Source organism: Dermacentor andersoni, chromosome 10 (assembly GCF_023375885.2).
Source record: "Dermacentor andersoni chromosome 10, qqDerAnde1_hic_scaffold, whole genome shotgun sequence".
Taxonomy (NCBI): domain Eukaryota; kingdom Metazoa; phylum Arthropoda; class Arachnida; order Ixodida; family Ixodidae; genus Dermacentor; species Dermacentor andersoni.
The window spans coordinates 65,858,922-65,882,590 of record NC_092823.1 but is presented as its reverse complement, the minus strand read 5'-3'; the positions used below and the strand labels follow the sequence as shown (position 1 = coordinate 65,882,590).

At 48.1% G+C, this 23,669-nt stretch overlaps 1 protein-coding gene across 1 annotated transcript in view; it reads right to left on the bottom strand.

The window, feature by feature from the left end:
* The window catches only part of Mical (Molecule interacting with CasL), a 105,353-nt gene extending 83,677 nt beyond the window's left edge, over positions 1-21,676 (bottom strand). The window contains exon 1 of the mRNA XM_050191147.3: positions 21,582-21,676. The gene's annotated coding sequence lies outside the window, so the exon portion shown is untranslated. The remainder of the gene's footprint in view (positions 1-21,581) is intronic.
* Positions 21,677-23,669: the final 1,993 nt, after the last annotated feature.

The window sequence follows — 23,669 nt, the reverse complement described above, 5'->3', positions numbered from 1 at the left end:
TGAAAGAGAGGCCCTAGCGCTTATCTTTGGGCTTCAAAAGTTCCACAAGTTTCTTTTCGGTAGGCAGTTTTTGTTGTACACAGACCATCAGCCACTCGTAAGCATCTTGGGACAAAACAAAGCGACACCGTCGCAAGCAGCTGCGAGATTGCAAAGATGGTCCTTGATAATGTCCGCGTACCGGTATACGCTTAAGTACCGCAAAGGGGCTGAAATCGAAGTGGCTGATGCTCTGTCTCGTCTACCTCTACCGTCTTGTCCCAAATCTGAGAGTTCGGAATGTTTTTCCGTGTTCGAAAGCACTCCGTTGAACTCTTCTGACGTAGCTAAGGCCACTGCACGGGATGGCAAACTGTGCAGAGTGGTCGAGTACACGCGGTATGGTTGGCCTTCAGAAGTGCCTAATGATCTCCAGCCATACTACGTTAGACGTCTAGAGCTATCACTCGAGCAAGGTTGTGTCACGTGGGGCACAAGGGTGATCGTGCCCGAGGCATTACAACCGGCTGTGTTGTCCTTGCTACATGAGGACCACCCAGGCACCTCAAGGATGAAAATGCTGGCTAGAGGCTTCATTTGGTGGCCAGGTCTCGATAAAGCAGTAGAAGATTACGTACGAACCTGTCGGGTTTGCCAAGTCGTGCAACCTGCCGCGCAGCCTGTACCACTACACCCTTGGCCTTATCCGTCCAAGGTTTGGCAAAGGCTGCATGTTGACTTTGCCATGAAAGGACAGCTTAACTTTCTAGTCTTAGTGGACGCCTATTCTAAGTGGATTGAAGTATGGCTAATGACCTCAACCGTCACAAGACAAATTATTTCCAAACTTCGAAGCGTCTTCGCGGCGTACGGATTTCCCGACGAAATTGTGAGCGATAATGGGCCGCAATTCGTATCACAAGAGTTCGAAGACTTCTTGGCTAAGAATAACATAAAACATACAAGAACGCCGCCCTATCACCCAATTTCGAACGGGGCAGCCGAACGTCTAGTCCAAACAACGAAGCGCGCATTGCTGAAACAGCTGTTATCAGATGTCTCGCAAAACCGAGAATCGGTGCAAGCCGGGTTAGACAGCTTTTTGATGAGCTATCGGAACACGCCACATAGTGTGACAGGCAGCATGCCTGCGCAGCTCTTTTTAAAGAGGCAACCTAAGACCAAGTTGTCATTCCTCAAACCCGATTTTAAGCAAGATATGCTCAACAAACAGCTGAACAGCAAGCGGCAGAAAGATAAGCACCGGGGTACTGAACGCGGATTCTTAGTGAGTGACAAAGTGTTTGTTAAATGCGTTCGTGGTGAAAATGTGGCTTGGGAAGACGGCGTAGTTACTCAGATTGTAAGCCCAGTGACATATCTTGTGAATGTGGCGGGTGAAGTGCGCTTTGTGCATGCTGACCATTTGCGTCACTCCTTTGCGAGACCTGTCTCAGCTGAACCATTGCAGCTACTTCCCGACACAAGGCGCCTGGCTGAGCCGCAACAACCGCCAGATACCGATCCCGTCGTCATCCCTACAAGACTCCCGATGGCTGCCGCAGAACCCGCGGAATCTGCATTACGCGACTCTATGCAGAGTCCAACTCCTCAGGCTTCAACCGACCCTCCGATTACGGCAACAACGCCTTCACACAAGGACACATCCCCAGCAGAGCAGAGCACAGAAGTTCCAAGCAAGCCCGAAGTTATGCCTCGACGAAGCGGCCGTGCGCGACGTCCGCCGGATAGGTTTAGGCATGAGGACTTTAGGAAGTGAAGTGCGGACTCAATCTAAGTGGGAAGGAATGTCGTAGCGCAAGCTTCGTGTGTGACGTCTTGTGATATCTAACTATGCCCTGATATAGTGACGCCACATGACCCTGTGACGTCATAGGGTTTTCTGTATAAGAACAAGCCGTTCTTGGCAATAAAGACAGTTGCCTTTCTGCTCCTGGACCGTTGTCGCTCTTCTGCGTTAGTTCAATGTCATACTGCACTAAAATATCTTTTAGAAGTTGTTTAAAAAGACGTTCTTCTTTAAAGCAAATACAGGCTTCAAAAGAATGCACAATAAAAAGAAGGTAAGAAGGAAAGTGCCAAATAATACCAGACCAATGACAATACTATATAGTTACCTGGCACTTAGTGATGCAACTGTATGATTTAAGATAGCCAAGTGCTATCAAATAATTCATCCTTCAAAAATCAGTAATTAATTACTTTTTTGCTACACTTCTAGTATGCCACACCACAAATGTATTTTTTTCTTTCAACAATAAGCTTCATTTTTGTAATGCTTTTTGGTTGGCGATGAACTAATTTTTAACATCAGTTACGGTCACCAGATAATGCCATGTATAAAGCACAAAAAGACTTCCCCCATTTCATAAGAAAGAAAAAAACAACAGAGAAAACACCAGAAACGGGCATCACAGGCACACGCCCACCCCACTGCCTTAGCCTCCAGCTTATCTCTTGCACACTTGTACATTGCACGCATAGCAACCCATCTGTACGACGGCGAATAAAAATAACAGGCAGCGCGAGGACACCTGGCACTGGAGGTTGTTGACAGTAGTGGGGCAACACTTGTCAGAGCCAATGTCACCACAAAAGATGTATTCCATCAACCGTTTCAAACAACACGGGGAGTTCCCACTAATGTGCTGGATGGACCAGCAGCCTGTGGAATCATTACACCTCGGTGCAAAAAAAAGATTTAAAAAAAAAGAGACATTTGAAGTGATATCCGAGTATTCTGCAGGATGTTCTATACAACAGCACCTGCTGTGGCTGACAGTGAACGGCACTACTGATCACGTGCCTCAAGCACAGATGTTCAGAGCAACTTCCCCGCATTTTCAATCAAGAACCAAAGCAAATAAACTGGACTCCTTATTTGTGCAGTGCTACGATACTTCACATAGGCTGATGTCCCTATGTACCTTGCCCAACTAGCCCAAACGTTTTCATACTATGGGATATGATTGCACATATGTGTATACATAGAAATTATGTGAAGCCAACTTTCAGCAACCACTGCAAACATCAGCAAGTTGCATCAAATACAGGCCGAAGTTCAAAACAACAACCCTGGAAGCTGGTTTAGAAGTGAAATCAACTAACAGTAAGCACATATTATTAACTGCTATGCACATGCTAGCAACAGTCCTACCCTCCTATTGACATCTTCCTGAAAGGAGGTGCTCGGGTGAAGTGATTGCTGGCATACCTTGCAAGGCTATATCCGCTTGCAGCCAACCACATCCTCTTCCTTTTTTAAGCACTATGGTATAACATAGAAGAATAATTATGAATTCAAACCGAGTGCGTACCAGATGACCTCACATTTGTGATGACTCTTGAATGCATATGGCTCAATAGCCTACTACAGAGCAAATAGCCCGAAGAATGTACCACGCACCAACATCTCTGCCCTTTCCGAGATATGAACAGCCCAATGTGCATAATAATAGATCCACAAACTTCTGTCTCGGACCAAATATCAAGTCAGCAGAATGAGCATAGAGGTAATGATGCAAATTTGCTTGGGCTATGCAAATCCCTATCCCGGCTGAAAAAACAAACAAGTGGGACAAAAGAACAGCAAACATTACATTATGCAAAACTTGCTTGTTAGCAGGTCAGCTCTACATAAAAAGCAACTTTGTATGCAACGCATTATGCAAACGGTAAGAACACAAGGCTGGTTAGCTTCCACTTTTGGAACAGCGTCTGTTCGTTATGCTCCTGTATGCTGGGTCCCTTTGCTTTGGTAGAATATATTGTCTATTTGCCCTTCGGATGGTAACTCAGAGACCAACTGAGGTTAGTGCAAAACTCCTGCTCACTGACTCGGTACACAACCCAAATCAAGTGACAGCTTAATGCGAGACCAGATGGCTAGGGTTAAAATGTGAATGCCGCTCATCAGGCTTTCACAGCCCAACATCTAAGGGCCACCAGGAATAGCAGATTGTGAGTTCTGTGGATCGCTTCCGTTAGCCTTGTAATGCCCCAAACACTGCTCCACATTGAGGGAAAATTTCAACAACTTGACCACCTTAATTTCTGGTCAAGTAGAGCACATATGAAAAAAAAAAAAAGGAACTAAAATGTTGTAACACATTTTTTCCTTCAATATTGAATGAATTGCGTAATTACATACAGTAGAATCTTGGTAAATGGAAATCGCTTAAACAGAACAGCAGCCTTATGGCTGCTAGGCATTGCATTACATTAATAACAATAAAGAGAACATGTTAAATGGGACCACAACTTTCTCCTAGTCCAGGTAAACAGAACTAAAATATTTCTGAAAATGAAATTGAGTGGCACCCATCACTGTTTGTGTCTTTCTTGCCTTTTCCTTTGCAGTTTTTCTCACCAGTTTTCCACATTATTGTCAAGGCTGCTTTTATTGGTGCCATCATCAGTATGACATTACTATGGTCTTGGCTAGCCATGGCTTCGTTGTGTCGGCAATGTCAGTGAGCTGCGAGTTTGCTTAGCATTTGGAAACGCAGAAATGGCGACACAATGCGCTCGCATTAGAGATGACAATGTAAGTTATTGATGACTTCAAGAGTGGTTGCTTCACTAAAACAACAATTTTCTTTTACTACAATGACTTTTATTTCTTTTTGTAATTATGTTTTGTGCTGCTAGCTGCAGTCAGCAGCCATGTGCAAGTAGAAAGATACAAAGCAGCTTTGTGATCAGATCTGCTACACCTATTGTCTGCCATTTGCAATAAGGTGTCTGCCCCTTCCAAAAGAGCATCTTATGGAAGACTGAGCCCTCAAGCTTAATCTCTCAATAAACGGAATTCATGATAAATTGAATTAGTTTGCTGAACCATCCACAACCGAAAACCCCACTCCAGCATGCCAAACACGCACGCTACTGCAGGCGGCATTAAGTCTCCTGCACTTCGATCAGAATTTCGAGGTATCAAACTCGGCCGAGCACACACGATGCATCGGTCATTTCTCGGTTACGACGAACTTCTGACGATACGAACACATTCTAACGGTTCCTTCGAGTTCGTATTAAGCGGGAGTGCGTTGCACACGCGCCCGCGCGCCCGTTCCTCGCCGGGGGAACGCGGCAGCGTTACACATCGCTCGCGAGCCGCGGCAAAAGGAAGACGAGGTCACGGCCGCGTGCTCACGGGAGCGCGGAGAAGTGCACGTACGCGATCGCCCCGTCACCCTCGGACACGAGAAGGAAAGAGAGAGAGGGAGAAATAAAGAAATGCCCCAGACTCCGCTGCCACGCCTCGGAAGCCGTACTTCTCTCCCGCTGGGTGCGCAGAGAGAGAGAGAGAGAGAGAGCGCGAGAGAGAGCTCGATACGAGCCGGGCGGCTGGCGATCGTATCGTCGTCGATTGGAGGGCCGGACGGCGATGGCCAAACAAGCGCGCCGCTCACACGCCGCCACCGCTCCGGGCTCGCGTGCCACAAATCAGCGTGCCATGCCGCCTCCGCAAACGAAAGTGACAGGGCTGCGCGCGCTCGCCTCGGCACTGCGCAGACCGCAGCGTCCGGGGAGAAAGAAAAAAAAAAAAAAAAGAAAAACGCCTGCAAACTTAATTGGAAGCGCCCGCAGGACTTTCTTTCCTCGCGGGCGACGAATATTGCTGTCGACCGTGGGGCCCAAAAGATATCGCAGCGCCTGCCGACAGCTGTCGCGCGGCGACAGAGCGGTTGTAATCGGCTCGCAGCGCTTGGGCTTGCACGGGCCGGACTCCACAAATCGTACGAGACGGACGACTACTTGCACGGTGTCGTTCGTCTCGTACAAGTCGCTGGGCGGCTCATGAACGCGCCTGACACGGGAACGCCTGCCTATACGTTACGGTTAAAACACGATTTAACGAAGTCGATGGTACGTACCGATAATTAGTTCGTTAAGTCGAGAACTTCGTTAAGTCGAAAAACACTTAACGGGCGGTTGTCAGTTGCGCTGAAACCCGGAACACCGTCATTTTCCCTATATTTCATTTACAGATGCTCCCTCCCCCACACCCACCCCTTTCATAAAAAAAAGTAATTGTTTGATCAGGCGAGACGTTTAGTTCCCTTTGTTGCTTCGAAGTTTTTCCACGCAGAGGCATCTACGAAAGCACTTCGTTAAATAAAAAATTTCATAACATCAGGTTTTGTAGTTTCACTATAGTTGGTCGTCTGCTACCTCACACTACCGAAAAAAAAAAGTCCTTATGCACCATGTCCAGTAATCATGGACCTGTCTCGTGGGACATGTGACATGCGGGCTTATCGGATATGGTGCATAAGGGCTTTTTTTTCGGCAGGGAAGCGCTGCGGCCCCATCCGCCCCCCCCCCCCCGAAAGAAACACAGGAAAATGAAGGGACTATCGCTTGCACCTTCTACAGCTTCACAAGTTCCACGGCTGGGTTACGACACAGCCAGGGATTCGCACTGCGCCAAGCCGTGAGCAGCGCTACGTACCGCTCCGTATACGCGTCCCCGCGCCCAACCTCAAAGAGAACGCCACGCTCTCAAGCAAAGTACACCCGAATTTGGCCGCCATCTTGGATTTGAGAATCCTAAACTATGACGCCATCTTTGATTATGATGTCATAATCACGTGGATTCACTTCTATCCGATTGCGTGACTGCACATTGCCGTCTCCCACCCGCCAGCCTCACACAGTGCCCTTCGTGAAAAAGCTACGCAGAACAGCAAACAGACCCCGTGTGTAGTCATTACGCCGTCCCCCTACCCTCCCTCCGGTTTCTGGCCTTCCGATTCTCTTCTACAGCGGATTGCAGCTCGTTCTCAGCGATAGCTGTATGGTGTCTCGATGCCTGTGCGGTCTCCTACAAGATCAGGCCCGGCTGACGACCATACCCTCATAAGCGCTTACAGAAAAGTCCCCGAAAGACTGGACGATCAGTTTTTATCGAAGGTTATAAGGCTCCGGGTGTTCGCCCACGCCACTAATCAGCCCTGAAAGCCACACCTACACCTACCTACCTACTTACACCTACCGGAAAGAAAGAGCCGTGAGTGCCCGCAAGTAGAAACGCTGTGTCATCGTCCAGTGCGCGTGCATACGGTCAAACCCGGCTGTAACGAACAGGTCTATGTGCGCTAAAAGTAGATCGATTGATAAACTAGGTAATTCGGTATACCCAACACTCGCCTGTAATACCTGATAAAACTAAAAGAAATAAAAATTGTCTCACGGCTATATATATATATATATATATATATATATATATATATATATATATATATATATATATATATATATATATATATATATATATATACATATAAATATATATATATATATATATATATGAGCGAACGTCAGGTATAACGAAGCCATTTTCGTATACGGTGTAATTTCGCTACAACGAAGTTCCACCGGCGCGTCTTCCGAAGACGAGGCATTGGAAATTTACCGGGAAGCAAATGCCATCATTACCGATGCAGGAATGGAACAGAGAAAATGGTACTCGAACTCCCGCCTTTTCTGCACCCAGTTCTTAAAGGGACACTAAAGGTTACCAAAAACTCAAGTTAAAGTGGTAGAGCAATGTTCTAGAATGTCTAAGGCGTCAATGTAATCGCGAACAGAGCTTTAGTAACCGAGAAATTGAGGTAAATGCATGACACGATTTGAGACCCCCCAGCGACATTCCGGTACTAGCCCGATGACGAAAGCACTCCTCATAATTTGTGTTACTAATACTCAACTACTCGTATTAAAAATATCATTTCATTCGATTATAAGACGGAAAAAAATGCTACTTGTCTACGTCTATTCGATTCTAAGAAAAAATAACATTTTGACGTTACCCTTCAGTACTATGGGTGTTCGAAAGGTTTCGTTTTCGCTCGACTCTGCGCGCTCGACTCTGCGCCGCGCACACTTTGGAGTTTCAGTAGCTTCGTTATCGCGTCGTGCTGTGAGGGTTCTGCTGGCTCGCGAAACTTTCATTTGGAACAAGCAGCGAGAATGCCACGTCCATGTGATGTCGTGGGAAGCCCTCGTTGCTTTCCCGCTCCGGAGAGCCGGTGTCGAGGCCGCCGTCGTAGTACGCAACGACGCCGGCAGTGCGAGCCCTCAGCAGCAGGTCGCGCTCGCCGGTGCTCAAATCGCTGAAGTTGAGCCCACCATCGCGAGCCAATCTGTCGGTGTCAGGGTCCATTGCGACGAGCGTCGAAGTTTGCGTCATAGAATAAAGTACCAGCTTCTGGGCGTCTTGCGCTGGAGTTTGAGGTATAGTAGCGGCGCCTGGTGGCAGTGCGGGAAACGACATCTGGTTCGTGCCAGCTTGGATCGTATTGAGCCCTGGCTGTGGCGAAGCACGTTTCTAGGCCGAATTTTGCGTCGATTCGCACTCTTTTATGCCCTGTTGCGAGTGCGAAAAGGCTCGTCACTTCTCACAGACCACGCCGACCACGCTGCGAGCTCGCCGCAGCCTATAGTTTAACGAAAACGGACTCTCCGCGTGCCGTTGGACGTAATTCGTTTCTCTTTCCGCTAGCCACCATACTCCCGCTTTCGCTCTGCTGTCGGCTCTGTCTTGGCTCTGTTTCTGGCCGCGCGTTTGTGTTTTGCGCAGAAAAGCCGTAGCGCCGTCTGCGGACGCTGTTCTACTCACCGATGGCGCAACGTCACTATGAGACCATGATGTCAGTACTCCTCGATCGGAGGGCGGGCGATTTGAACTGCGCTAGAGGTACGCGGACGCTTCAGAACGCATTTTCTCTTAAAATATGTCTCTCCTTGGCACGAAACAAGCGTTTCGAGGTTTCTGTGATGGTATTTCAACAGTCCACGTTGACTTAATAGTAACCTTTAGTGTCCCTTTAACGACAGCCTCTCACTTTGTATACGATTTCGTCATCTCCAGAGGAGGAAGCAGCAACGAAAGAAACAATTTATCGAAAAAAAAAAAAGCGACACGTAGTAAGCAGTAATTCTTTGCTGGCGCCTTGAACTGAGAATGAGGTTTTCGATGCGCCATATTGCGTATAACTGCTTTTCGTCCACTTAATTCCTCCACACATCGGCGCAACACATCTACCGCGGAGAGCGCGTCCTGAAGCGTTGTGCAAGGACCTGTCTCCTCAGATTCAAGGGCTTCACTGTAAAATAATTTACACACTTAAAAGTAAAAAAAAAGGGTGTAAATGTGTCTATAACTCACACCCTTAGGGTGTGAGTTATAGACACATTCCCCGCATTCTCCGTGTACACCCTTAGGGTGTGATTTATATAACCGACATCCTAAGGGTGTGAGTTATAGACATATATTTACACCCTTTTTTCACTTTTAGGGGTGTAAATTATTTTACAGTGTTGATATCAATTAAGGTGCTGGCAGCGGACGCCCCGCGTTCCAAATGCCCAATGAGGGAGTTATTTTATAGCGTGCGCATATATGCTGCGGTAAATTTCGAGCCTTTTATAGCGAATAATTCGCTCTATCGAGGTCCGTTTCTTGCCTTCTGCTCTTCTCTCTTTTACTCCCCCGTCCGCCTCGCAACGCGTAGGGTCTGTTAACCTCTATGGACAAACTCGTGTACACTGCCTAGTTAATAACCTCCATCCATTTGCTTTCGTCCCTTTCTCATTACCAGTGGGGCTTTGGACTCGGGGTTCCTTAGCATGGAGGCTCCAACCCCCCACCCCTTTATTTGTTTCTCTGCACATGCATGCATGCATGCAACCTCGGAGGTCAGTTCTAGGGAGGGGGGGTCGAAGTTTGTCGACCCCCCTTTCCCTCCCTAGTCGCACCACTGAAGAAGACCGACTTGCGCGACCTCTTTCGGAGGTGCAGAGAGCACTCATTTTTTTTTTTTCACGGTACCTGCACCGCAATGGTGAAGTGCTAGTGCCACCATGTCACCCGCCTGAAGGCGCGGCTTAGAATGGCCGCACGGGAGCTATGAACTACACAAAATAAGAAAAAAAAATGAAAACAAGGAAAGATAACATTAGGTGACACGATAACATTAGTACTTGATTTGGCGTAGTAAGCGAATTGCACAGCGATCGGCACCGAGTGCAATTTTGCGGACGCATTAGAGGGACACTAAAGAGACACGCTAATTCAGGCGCGACCGGAGATCGTTGTTCGGAACGCGCGTTCGGTTTGCGTCCAGTTTCGCCTCACGCGATTGGCCTAGGCCGGACGGGCGCGGCGCGGCCTAGGCCAATCGCGTGAGGCGAAACTGGACGGAAACTGAACGCGCGTTTCTCAAAACTTCATTTTCGTTAAGTTCGCGCTAAGGGGTTAATTACGAGTAATTAAATGAAGGTCAATGTTCCGTTTTTTTTTTCTTTGTTATATTTCGCATTAGACCCCCAGCAGTGTCACGTCGCGGAATCGGAATTTTCTTTTTTTTTTTTCGTATTTGGACCGCTGTGGCTCGGCAAAAAGTTCTTCAATCTTGCTAAGTTCAGTCTCTGGCTCTTGTAGAATACAGCATCGTCCACCTTTACCGACGAAAAATTTTACTCTAGCAGACGACGTGACGCTTTTGGGTTCTTTAGTAGCTTTACAAGCCTTCCCTCATGAAAATAATTGCAATTTTTTTATCACAGAAGGAAAATTTACCAACATCGATCGAATTTTTATTTTCTTTCTACGAGGGCCGTCCAACTCCAATCCGGGACTTTATTTCTTTCCCGGTTTAAACAGACGCCTAGGCTGGAGGTTTTGTATGCAGTAGAAACTGGCACCTGTGTCCTGTTACCGGTAGACGGCGCTCATTTCCCGCGTTTCTGGATAGACTGTCATTCAAGATGGCGGACAACAGTGTGAACGTCCACGTGGAACAGCGTGTTGTGATGAAGTTTTTAGCAAACGAGGGCATAAAACCTGTTGAAATCTACATAAGACTTCAGGCTCAGTACGGTGATGTGACCACAAGTCGCAGTAAGACATTTGAATGGTATAAGCGCTTCAAAGATGGCCGCATCTCTATTACTGACTATCCCGATCGTGGTGGATCACACAGCCCACGACAGTCATTCCCAGAACATTCAGCGCGTGGAGCAGCTGATCGTGGACAATCGTCGCATAACCTGCCGTGAAATTGCAAGGGTGTGTAATCTGTCGTTAGGAACAGCGAACACAATAATTCATGATCATTCGTTGTTCGGAAAAATGAGCGCACGCTGGGTCCCTAAGCAGCTGTCTGCTTTTGACAGACGCAGAAGAGTTTGAAGTCTGTAGAGTACTGAAGGAACGCTATGAAAGGGAAGGTCAGGATTTTCTGAACCGCATCATGACATGTGACGAAACATGGGTTCACCATTTCACCCCAGAATCCAAAAGAGCATCGATGCAGTGGATGCATACGGCATCACCACCTCCCAAGAAATTTCGAACAGCTGCGTCTGGTGGTAAAGTGATGGCAAGTGTATTCTGGTGTAAACGGGGAATTATTCACGTTGATTTTTTACCCCGTGGTGTCACTATCAACAGTGAGTATTACTGCCGTGTTCTGCGTGATGTGCACAAGAGCTTACGGGAGAAACGTCCGGGTTTGATAACAAAGGGTGAGGCCTTTTCGCAAGACAATGCACGACCACATACCACTCAAATCACCTTCCAAACAATCCAGGAACTTGGCTGGGAAATATTACCCTCCCCCCCCATAGTCCTGACTTAGCACCAAGTGATTTCCACCTGTTTGGGCCCCTGAAGGAATTCCTTGAAGGAAAACATTTCAACCCTGATGATGAAGTGAAGAACGGTGTCCTAGAATGGTTTCGTCGTAACAATAAATCTTTTTATGCCGAAGCATTCCAGGCGTTAGTTAAACGCTGGGATGAGTGTATAACTGTACCTGGAAGTTATGTGGGAAAATAAATCTTCTTTCCACACTTTGAAATTTGTTCTTCTAGTTTTTTTTTTTTAAAGCCCCGGATTGACTTGAACGACCGTCGTGCTATCCTTTAAATGAACTTACGGAGCACGGCTATAATGGACCGGCGGATGGCATCCAACCGACGCGCACCGAGAGACAATAAATTCGAAGTCGATAAGCTTAAACCGGTAACCGGAGGAACCCGCTGGGAAGGCATGAGCAACGGCGGAAGGAAAGAATGAAATGATCGTCTGTTTCAAGGTCGTTGCCGGAATAGCAGACGCCTGTATATTTGAGAGACCAGGCCTATGAGCGTAAAAAAAAAAAAAAGAAAGAGTTAGACGACCATCTCTGCAGCGGGAGCTCGGTAACGTCGCGTACCTCGCAGCGCCGTGAGAAGCGCAGAATCCCGAATTCGCTTTTTCAATCGAGCACACAAACGCTGAACACACAGAAACTCGCCCAGTTCCCTATTTATGCATCTGCGGTTTTCCTTACGCCTCGTTTTTCTGGCGCTACGCCGAGTACTGGAGCTTCTTAAAAAGTAGCGTATCTGCCATCCCAGGAGCGCAGTTTAATTACAGCTTCTTCAGCCGCTTAAAACGCTTTCTCACAACGTGTCGCTTCCGAATACGCATGCGTTGAAGTTGGTCTCCTATCTTCTTTTCTACCAAATACTATGTTCCTGAAATGCCACTGGCCAGATCAACACCCAAAATTTACTTTTTGTTTATTCCTCACTGCACGCAGTCATTCAGAGAAAAAAAAAACCGCATTAATTTGGCCACCCGCACCTAAATCGGAGTACACCAGCGTTCTTGCATTTCGCCTCCCATCGGAATTCGGCCGTCGCGGCCGGGACTCGTACCCGCGACCTCGTGCCCAGTGGCGCAACGTCACAGGCGCTGAGTCACGGCAGCAGGTCTGCAGGCAGCCATATATATAGGCACGCGGTGTTGCATAGACATGTCGAAACATGGAGGCACACAGTGAGGCGGGCAGTGCCGGATGCTCTGTCAACCTGGTTCTAAGGTCGAATATAATAACCAAGCTGTTCTTGTGGCACAAAGCATTGTGTGTGTGTGTGTGTGTGTGTGTGTGTGTGTGTGCGTGCGTATTTTGGCCAAAGTTAAATCTATGCACGACCGCTGCTTGAGTAGTTAAGTCACTTGGGTGGGTGCGGCACTTCAAACCAAAACCCTTCAAGCACAAACTCAGTGAACCACTTCTTTTCTGGTTCTGAAAGGTCCGCATTCAAGTCCCCAACGATGACCACAGGGGTAGTGAAATCACGGCTAAGCCATGCAATGTGCGTGGTCATGAGCTTCTCGATATCACGCTTGGGTGTACTGGAGATCACAATTACGTGTTTCGTTTGTACGGTACACACATCCCTCCAGTCGGTGGCGATGTCCTCTTGCGAGTCAAGGGTGCATGGTTGCACATACATTTTGTCCTTTGCGTATACGGCAACGCCTCCTGCTCGTGAGTCCATGTGCTGTTCCCAAACGATTCCAGTACACCCATCAACTGGAAACAATGCATCATCATTGATTTATTTCATTTGTTATTATTTATTATTATTAGGGGCGATGTGCTCGAAGCCTGCTTCCCCTCCGCTGCGGATGGGCCCGGTATTGCACTGCCTCCGGGATCGGCCCACATTTCTCCCCACGGACACGACAAATGCATCGGAGGGTACAGGTATACAGCTTCGCTGTAAAAGGTTCAGTATAATTACAGAGGTTCAAGTTTTACTTGTTAAAAACAAGTTTCCCTGTATTGTAGAAGTTCCTAAGCACTGAACACTTTCGTCACACCCACAGTCTCAATAATGAACGCACGGCCTGTCGCCAGCAACAACATCGACGCAACATTGGTGCTATGTGCGATTTGGTTATCGGCTGCTACACATCGAAGTGTCCTCGATTTTTTTTTTCTTCTGCGCGCGTAACCTTTTTCGTCCTTCGTCACTTTTGCGTTTTAGGAATACGTTGTGGTTTCTGTCAAAAGATTCAGCGGAGATCTATCTGGAGACCGTGTAGCACTAGCTGACACACATGTATCCCTCGAACTTGACGTTCCTTTGAAAGCTGTATGCTCCTTAACTTCAAGGACCTTCGGTATGCCGCGTGACTTGGGTAGTCGGTTTGTTATGACTGCGCGCACACAGCAAAGCTGACACCCTCGAAATCCGAACGAAACGTTAGGAGGGCGAGAACACACAACCATATCGAACGTACCCGTATACGGTTATTCGCTATTGATTTCGTACCTGTACACGGCCATGAGTCAAAGTGAATCATCGCGTGCACGGCAAATCCTCCCCGACTAAGCTTTCTTTCTTCTTCTTTTTGCCACGGAATTGAGAGGCAGTTGGGTATTGTTTGGCCACGGTGTTTCCTACAAAATTCACTGCGGAGAACTCTAGCGCCTTAGTGCCTACGGCAGGTGCGAGTGCAGCGGTTTGGCCAGCATGGTGCTGAGTTTAAGTAGTACATTGATTTGCCTGCGAACTTCGTCTTTCTGGCATCAAAAGCGACTTTGTGGCTGTGCAAAATTGATCATATTCGATAAAACATTGCGTTGCAGGTGCAACAATTCGCAATGATTACGCACGTGCTCATGGACTCGTTGCCTACCGTGTTTTTAGGAAACTACGATTGCTCGGAAATTCAGGAAAAAAAAAACTGAAGCGTTAACAAATAACGTCTCAAGAACGTCTGGTGGCACAAGCCCGAAGATTGCCCATTATTCCCGTGGTAGCTGAGCGATCGCAGCGCCACAGTTCCCCCTGGAATTATCTTTCTTTTTTATGGGGGGGGGGGGGGGGGGGGGGAATGTGGCACCCAAGATCGCAAGGTGCACCGGATGAATCTCGAAGGTAACGGTTCCGGCACACTAGCTCAGCAACGACCTTCATTTCTAGGAAATGGTCGACGAACGTTCGACGCTACCGGGAACCCTAGCGTTCGCGCCGGTCTCGAAAAGTGTTGCCGAGGTTTCTTTTCAAATGGAACACAAACCCCGTAGTTTCAGGAGAATCGAGAGCAGGATACGTCGACGCGACCGCCAAACTGTGCGTCGTATGTACTTCCTATCTCAGCTTGTTCGCGCTACTCATATCGGCGAGCAGAAGTGTCGGCGGGAGAGGCCGACAGACGGCTTTCGAGGGTATAAACAGATAATCAAACGCCGTCGAGGGCTAACGACGAGGCGTGAACGAACTCGTATCACAATACAATTATTTCAGATGTCAGAACGCGAAGCGTTTATAAGCTTTCGTAAGCGTCAAGCGATGCAACGTTCCAGAAGAGAGAGCCCAGCGACCAGAAAGCAAAAAAATAATAATGATAATTCAATCGCTTAAAGGTAATAACAATCTCAAAAGCAGAAATTATCGGGCCAGAACAGCGAACAAAAGTTGAGGGTCCATCTTCGAAAGCACCACTTACGTCAGGGGCAAGCGAAAAGCACGCAGTAATACCCTGGAAAATATCTACAGAGGTTCCTCAGCTACCTTAGTTCTACACAAGAAAAGCAGGAAGATACCTATAAAGAAAGGGGTCAGACAGGGAGACACAATCTCTTCAATGCTATTCACTGCGTGCTTAGAAGTATTCAAGCTATTAAACTGGGAAGGCTTACGAGTAAGGATCGACGGCGAACACCTCAACAACCTTCGGTTTGCCGATGACATTGTTCTATTCAGCAACACTGCAGACGAGTTACCGCAACTGATTAAAGACCTTAACAGAAAGAGTGTAAGAGTGGGGTTGAAGATCAGTATGCAGAAGACAAAGATATATTGATGAATAGCCGGGCAAGGGAACAAGAGATCAAGATCGCCATTCAGCCTCTAGAGTCTGTGAAGGAGTACGTTTGCCCAGGTCAATTAATCACAGGGAACCCTGATCGTGAGAAGGAAATTCACAGAAGATAAAAAATGGTTTGGATCGCATACGGCAGACATTGTCAGCTCCTGACTGGAAGCTTACCATTATCATTGAAAAGGAAGGTGTACAATCAGTGCATTTTACCAGTGCTGACATATGGGGCAGAGACTTGGAGACTGACAAAGAAGCTTGAGAACAAGTTATGGACCGCGCAAAGAGTGATGGAACGAAGAATGCTAGGCATAACGTTAAGAGACGGAGAGAGAGTGGTTTGGATCAGAGAGCAAATGGGTATGGCCGATATTCTAATTGACATTAAGAGAAAAAAGTGGAGCTGGGCAGGTCATGTAATGCGCCGGTTAGATAACCGTTGGACCATTAGGGTTACAGAATGGGTACCAAGAGAAGGGAAACGCAGTCAAGGACGGCAGAAGACTTGACGGAGCGATGAAATTAGAAAATTCGCGGTCGCTAGTTGGGATTGGCTGGCGCAGGACAGGGGTAATTGGAGATTGCAGGGAGAGGCCTTCGTCCCGCAGTGGACATAAAACAGGCTAATGGTGATGATGATGATATTTGATGGCTACCAACTGTCTTTATTAACATGGAAACAGCAGCCACCCTAAGCCACTGAACACTGCTTTATAAGCTGCACAGATACGAACTTATTTTGAAACGTGCTTCAACGAAGTCTCCAAAAAAAGACTTTGACCTATATCCTCATTCCGTACGATATCCGGCGGCTACTATAGTTGTGACAATGTACCATCCCACATGTTTTTACTTATAGGAATGCACACCTCTTGGAAGACATGTACGTCGGCCTATAACGCCGAACCTGCATGATTTCCTCGGTAACTTGTTTCGGCCAAATGATACTCAAAGCGAAGGACGCATATAATCAAATTGAATTTAGCCCAGAGTGGTATATTACACCGATACAGGGTGTTTATATTTACCACCATTTTAGTGTTTCCTTGACAGCTGGACGTTTGCGCGAGCAGGACGTTAAGAGGACGAAGAGGAAATTTTACCGGTGCCCTCTCACCAGGCCTCAAGTCCTCACGTTCAGAATGCTTCAAACAAACACGTACCCCACGCAGAACAGACTACATCACTACATGTCCGACCTATACAAAACATCATATTGCGAAAATTGCCATAGCACACTAGACGTACATCCCTTGCTCTGGCCGTGTGGTCGGACCCACGCAAACAAGGATCAAGACTCCGCCAGGCTACAAGAAGCATTACGCAGCACGGACCTGGCGGAGCAGCTCTGGGCCGTCGAGCGAGCCCACGATGCGGCCAGGGAGTTACAACTCCCGGTCCCAACGTGGGAGTAGCCCGCTCTATGGGACCTTGCGTCCCGTAGCTCGCAGGACCTATCATTAAAGTTATTCCATCCATCCATCCATCCATGGGTCAGCCATGCAAGCGGAAGAGACTCATTAGCTCGTTTGTTCCTGCTGCCCCTAAGAGTAATTTGTGCCCTGCAATAACTATCTTGCAAGGTACAAAAATAGAAAAGGAATGAAGAGAAATACAAGGGCTAGTAAATCTTGGAAATATAGGCGGTAGACGTGCAAATCTTATGTCTGCGACACATTCCGCAAGTACATGGTTGCCGGTTCGATTGCCGGCGTCCAGGCAGCCAGGTTCCGATGGGGAGAGAACGCAAAAGCGCTCGTGCACATTGGGTGTCCGTTATGGAACCAAATTGAACCAAACCCACCGCGCCTCCCCCCCCCCCCTCTCACACTGCGACGTCATTCATAGCCCGCGTGTTGCTTTGAGATGTTAAGCACCATGTTTTATTTTCAGATTATAGGCGAAATTAACTTAAGCACCCTAATTATCGCACATGCTGCAGCTATGGAATTCATAATCATGTCACACCTAACGACGTGCCCATTATTTACGAATTGAGAGACATTAACGTGATTCTTGGCATCCGCTGCGCCTGCTTGACCGAGTCAGTCGCCAAACTCTGCTACGAAACACATCGGTGTTTCTACGGAACGATGGAAGTAGCACGTAGAAAAAGAAAAGGGAGTTTTAGGAGCCAAAACTACAATATGCTTATGAAGCGCGCCGTAGTGAGGGACTCCGGAATAATTTGGACCACCACGTAGGGTTCTTTAACGTCTACCTAAATCTGAGGACACGGTTGCTTTCGCATTTCGCCCCCATCGAAATGCGGCCGCCGTGGCCGGGATTTGATCCCGCGACCTCGTGCTTAGCAGCCCGACACCACAGCCACTAAGCAACCACGGCGGGTAACATTTAGCAACAGCTAGGAAGACGGGGGATAACGAGGGGTAGACGATTATAAGAAATACATGGCAAGTGGGCCGGTCACGTGTTACGTGTAGGGCAGGTAACCGGTGGGCCATTAAGAGTTGCCGAATGTGTGCCAAGGAAAGGGAAGCGCAGTTGAGGACCCCAAGGATATGGGTGGTATGCGATGAAATTAGCAATTTTTTCAGGCACAGCATGAAATCCGCTGACAAGAGATAGGACAAAATGGCTATGACAGAGACGCATTCGTACTGCAGTGGATGCGAAATAGGGCTGGCTGCTGCTGCTGATGATGATCTGGAAACCATTGTGCTATAGTTTCGGGATGCCTCGCAAACACGCCTGCTATGAACATCGACCGCCTCCGGCTTCAATTCCTCAACCGCAGCACATATCCTAATGTGTCCAATCACATTGAATTAATCGTTTCGCTAATTGAATTTGTCAGTCATTGTCACATGTTGCGTTCCGCCGGCGTTAATAATGAGCATCCAAAAAATAAATAACCTCTTTATTGCACCGTTCACAAGTATCAGTACGAATAGTCCCTGAGAAGACACACGTGAGTAGCCATTAAATCGGAAACAACATAGGAGAGATCTCACTGCAGGCTGATAACTGCAAACACAAAGTAGGTTTACCCTTACAGAGTTGAAACAAATAAACAAATAGTAAATAAAATATCACAATGCGAGTCTTTCGGTCAGTCCATTTAATGGAAGACTCTAGCTTAGCTTCCCGGGTATGAAAGCGATTTAACTGACCAACGCTGCGAATAAAAGTAGTGGGACTGCTACACCAATTGTGAAAAAACAAATGCAAGGGCGAGCCGTTCTATGCGTCGGAGGCCAGCTCTATTTGAAATGTCGACATTCTGGCTCATTTAACGAATGCTGCACTCGCTAAGCATGGATGACGTACTTCGTCGGAAGGAGGGGCGCGTTTCAAACGGCTGACGTTCGCTCAACTCGCCAAGGCAGCTCGCCATGAATGCGTGCGCTATTTGCGAAGATAGATCACCAATACGATTTAACGCGTACTGAGTTGAAAGTTGCCAGCTCCCGCGCGCGCTTCCATCTCTGACCAGTCTTAAAATCACTAGAACGCAATTGTGATAACCCGCGTGATAATTCAGTAATTACACCCCTCAACAGTTGCCACGGGGCAAGTTTCTATTCTCGCGTGAATTCGACCCACATCCAGCGCAATCGATTCAACCAGGCGCATACTAGAAAACCACCGCGACAGCGTCGAATCGTCCGACTTGCAAAGATGCGAAGCACGGTCAAAAAGAATAATCGGATAAAGGTATTGTTTCTATCCGAGAGGATCGCTCTGCGACTGCAGACGATGCCGTACAGAAGCAAGCAAGCAAGCTCTGGGACTGCAGACGATGCTGTACACAAGCAAGCAAGCAAGAGAGCGAGTAAACAAGCAAGCAAGCAAAACAAAGGCATCCGAAAAAAAGAAAAGAAAAGAAGGGGGTGGGGGGGATCCCACCGCCGTAGCCTGGCTGGCAAGCCGGCCACATCAAAGTTTCAACTACCACGAAACTGGAGCAGTCGACGCTGGGAGCGCGCTTCGCGATGGGATGGCCCCGTCGGCTAACGGTCGTTACCCGCAAATGAGTCGGGAGCGGCACGTGTGTATAGCTTACTTGGTTACGATGGCTTCGCGGCTAGACTGCGAGACTTCCAAACAGCCGAATGGCCCGGGGGCCCTGCCGCGCGAGGAGATCTGGCCATTTCTTTATGCGCCGCTACGTACGGCCCGTCATACGCGGATGAGGAACGACCTTTCCGGACACGCGCGAATCAACATCACGCGCGCTAGCGCACTGCGTGCGTGACGCACGTGACAACAAAACACACGCGCACATATGTGTCGCAATGTGCGCTTACGAGGCCCGCGGGCGCCTGTGTCGTCTCCGAGCGCGTACAAGCCGCCTGTTACTGCGCGTCGCAACATCCCGGCCGTTTCGCAGTCGGACTGCAGCACGGTGCGTTGCGTAGTCACAACACAGTGCAGCGGTCACACGTGAAACGCTCAATTCATGGTCACAGCAGCGCCTTTTCGAATCTTGAGCGCTGCGGATTTCTCATTGCGTCACCGTTCCGGATAAGCCGAGAACGCAGCCGCGTTTTCTGGTTCCAAGGAGGTGCCCGTCGAGCGAAATGTCATTACACCGCGCATAATTTGCAGCTGTCGAACGACAGCGGCACCGCGGTACAGTACTGCGAGAATGGATGAACCTTTTGTGATCGCGTAGCTGTAGGGAGTGCTCGTATCTAGGATACGATGCACCGAAAGAAACGACTCCGAGAACGCACGGGTTCCCTTTTTGTATACGTGGTTCTCATGCTGTACGTTTCGCGTCGGTGGTTTTACGGGGGAATGCCTTGGCGTGTACGCGGGGTCGTTCACAGGCAGAGAGGACAATTCGTCTCTGAGAACTAGACGCGAAAGCCGGCGACGACAGGAAGCCAATCACGGATCAATGATCGGCAGCGCGAGCTGCAGCGGCGAAAAAAAATAAAAATAACCAAACTAGCCGCGTACTCTTAAAGCACCGACTTCCTCCCCCGGAGGAGACAGCTAAAAAGAAAGAAAAAAGGAAGCAGTAAACGAATACGAAGTGCCAGGTCTAATGGTACTCATCCAAGCGTCGCGCGTGAGTACGTCGGCTCGCCGGAAAAAAAGAGAAGCGACCTCCCTTCGGCGGACCCCAAAACGATGTGCCGACATGCTCGTTCCCCGGGGATCGCCCCTCATGAGCGGTGCCAGCAGCCTCCGCCGTTGGCGACAGGGCAACTTCGTGCTCAAACCCAGCTGCATTTTGTCTCCGACCGATCGCCGGCGACTGGTTTCAATTTACTCGACAGCACGGAAACCCTCCACCGAGCCATTCCCTCGCTGCGAGCGTACGCCCCGAGGAATTGCTCGCCCCCCCACGAGTTACCGCTGGCCAACGCGTTTTCGAAGCTCCGGCTCTCATAAACGACGCCGCGTACAAACTTTTCCGACTCCCGCATCGGCTTGCGGAAACACAAAAGCGTAGATCTGTTACTGAAAGGAGAGAGCTTGTTGAGTCAAAAGTCCGAAACGATCGTAGGACCCGGGAGTGTCGAGAGGTCATCAAACCGTGCGTCAAGCCGTCCGCGACCGCCCGTCACATCGGAGACGCACCACCGCACGACTACCACTGCTCCTTGAAGGGCGTGGACGTTCGGTTACGTAACGGCTATTTCCTCGTCGCTAACTAGCCGCGCTGATTGTCTCCGGGTGCACGACGACAAGAAGGTTAGGCTTAAAAATAAAATATCCGACCAGAATCGGAACCCCGAGCACACGACGGCCCAGGGGCGCGCTGCTCGCTACCAAACACAGGCTGTGCCTGCGAACGAGCGCATCCCACACAGAGAGTGCCTGACTGACCCGATCCGCAGTTTTTGAAAGGTGCCTTTCAAGTACACTTCACGGTGTTCCCGGACATCCGATGGGCTGAAAGGTAGCTCAGGAATTCAAAAGGGTGATTTACCTGGCGGTGTCCATCGTGGAAGGTATTCCGGTGGAGCAGCAACACGAGATAAAAGTGCGGCACGCGATCGTGTAAACACCTGACGCCCGAGCAACTTTGTGCCCCACACGATGTGTGCGGCCGCAAGATTACCCGACAGATGGCATTACGTGTCGCAATCGCAAAATTTTTTGCAGTTTCGGTTTCGTTAGCTTTGCAGAAGCCATGACAGAAGCCCCGAAACCGTCCTCTGGCTTGAACAATAATATACTAACGCAAGTTATTCTTAAATCCAAATGACAATAAAATATGCAAATATTATATCAATTAAAATGTTTTACAACTGAATGCTGTCAAACACGCGCCTAACGTGTCTGCCAAAGTGAAAATAATGCGCTTCCGGCGCTTTCAGTCTGCTAACACATAGCCTTCAAGATTTACCCTTGTTACCCAGAGAACGTTGCCGCGTTCGTAGGTAACGTAGTCCACGCTACATCTGCGCATTTATATACGTGCACAACACCATGGACTATGCAAAATACATATCACTCAACAAAAAATTTCGGATATGACGTATATCCAACCGTTTCTGGCGCCCTGTTGGTGTCCTGCCGTGCATAAGAGCATGACCTTTGAGGTCTTTTCCTGTTAATGCAAAGGAGCCAGCACTAAAGGGATGTGAGACTGCCTATTTGTTGCACCGTAAACACGCCCACCATAATAAACATGGTGGACACGTTTAGGCTGTAATCATCGTGGCCACTGTGTAAGAGACGCTCACATCTCGGAAGCCGAGCAAAAGCGTGTTGAAAACATGGCATCGATGACGTATTTCTTGGCCTGACATCGCCTTTAATGCCTGCAGTGTGAAGGATGTGATGTGGATACCAACTATAGCAAAAATGTAGTTAATTCGGCGGTTAATTCATGGTGGTGTTTGAAATTGGACAGCTTTACACGAAAACATAATGCTTGCATTTCGCTTAGTCAGCAAGCTACAGCGCGACTTCTCTTACTGCCCTGCGAATGTTACGTCGCCTTATTTTTTCTTAATTCTAAAGCTTTACCGCGGACGGTGCCATTCTCCCATAAGCTCGTGACTACTTATGACCAAGCACTACGGTTTTGCATTAACAGATCTCAAAGGCCTTTGTTACAGCTGTAACAACTTTTTAATCTTTTGGCTAGATGGCGCGACCATTCTACACTTTTTTTCTGGGCTTTCAAAAGAGGGAATGAGGTTTCCGGAGCACGCTTCGAGTCGAGAGAAGTGAGGAGGGGAAAAACAATGGGAAAATCAAAGAAAGGAAACAACAAGACGCTAGGCTTAATCACGTGAGTTGATGTGTCACATGACGTGTCGCGGGTGCTTTGAAAACAAATGACACGCACATGAGCGTGAACTCGCTCCGTCGGTGCAGAACTACCTGCGGAGCGACTGGAACAAAGCCATGTTGTTGCTCTAATGGACAAAACCACCTGACTAACATAAACGGCTGTACACGTTTCCGCAATGTTCCGGTGTGGGTGCCTTTGATTCGTTTGAATTCCGTCAGAGCGGTCGCACAACACTGCGCCTCAGTTTGTTTTCGCATCCCGCACGGAGATGGCCGAATTTTGGCACGGGGCAGGCGGGCATGCAGCTGTGCTAGTCATCTGCTTGAAGTAGACGTAAGCGTAAAGAACCATTGCGAACGTGCCTTACATAAACTGCTCTATTAAAGCTAGCTTTGCATATGGGAGTAAAGGTTCCAGAGCAAGTACACAACATAGAAAACAGCAACATATTTAGTTATGCAAGTCGTTCAGCAAATAAATAAATAAACAAACGAACAAACAAACAAACAAACAAACAAACAAACAAACAAACAAACAAACAAACAAACAAACAAACAAATAAATAAATAAATAAATAAATAAGAATTGGGTGCCGATTTAGCGGTTAATGCGACAGAAATGCGTTAGCATTACGTCGCATCTATTTGATGAACCTGATCCGTGATTTAAACCACTTTTTAAGCAGAGAAACAAAAAAAAAGGGGGTTAACCGAGGGGCCCGATTTTTATTAGTCATATAACAAGAAGCCAACAAACACTGACACCAAGGAC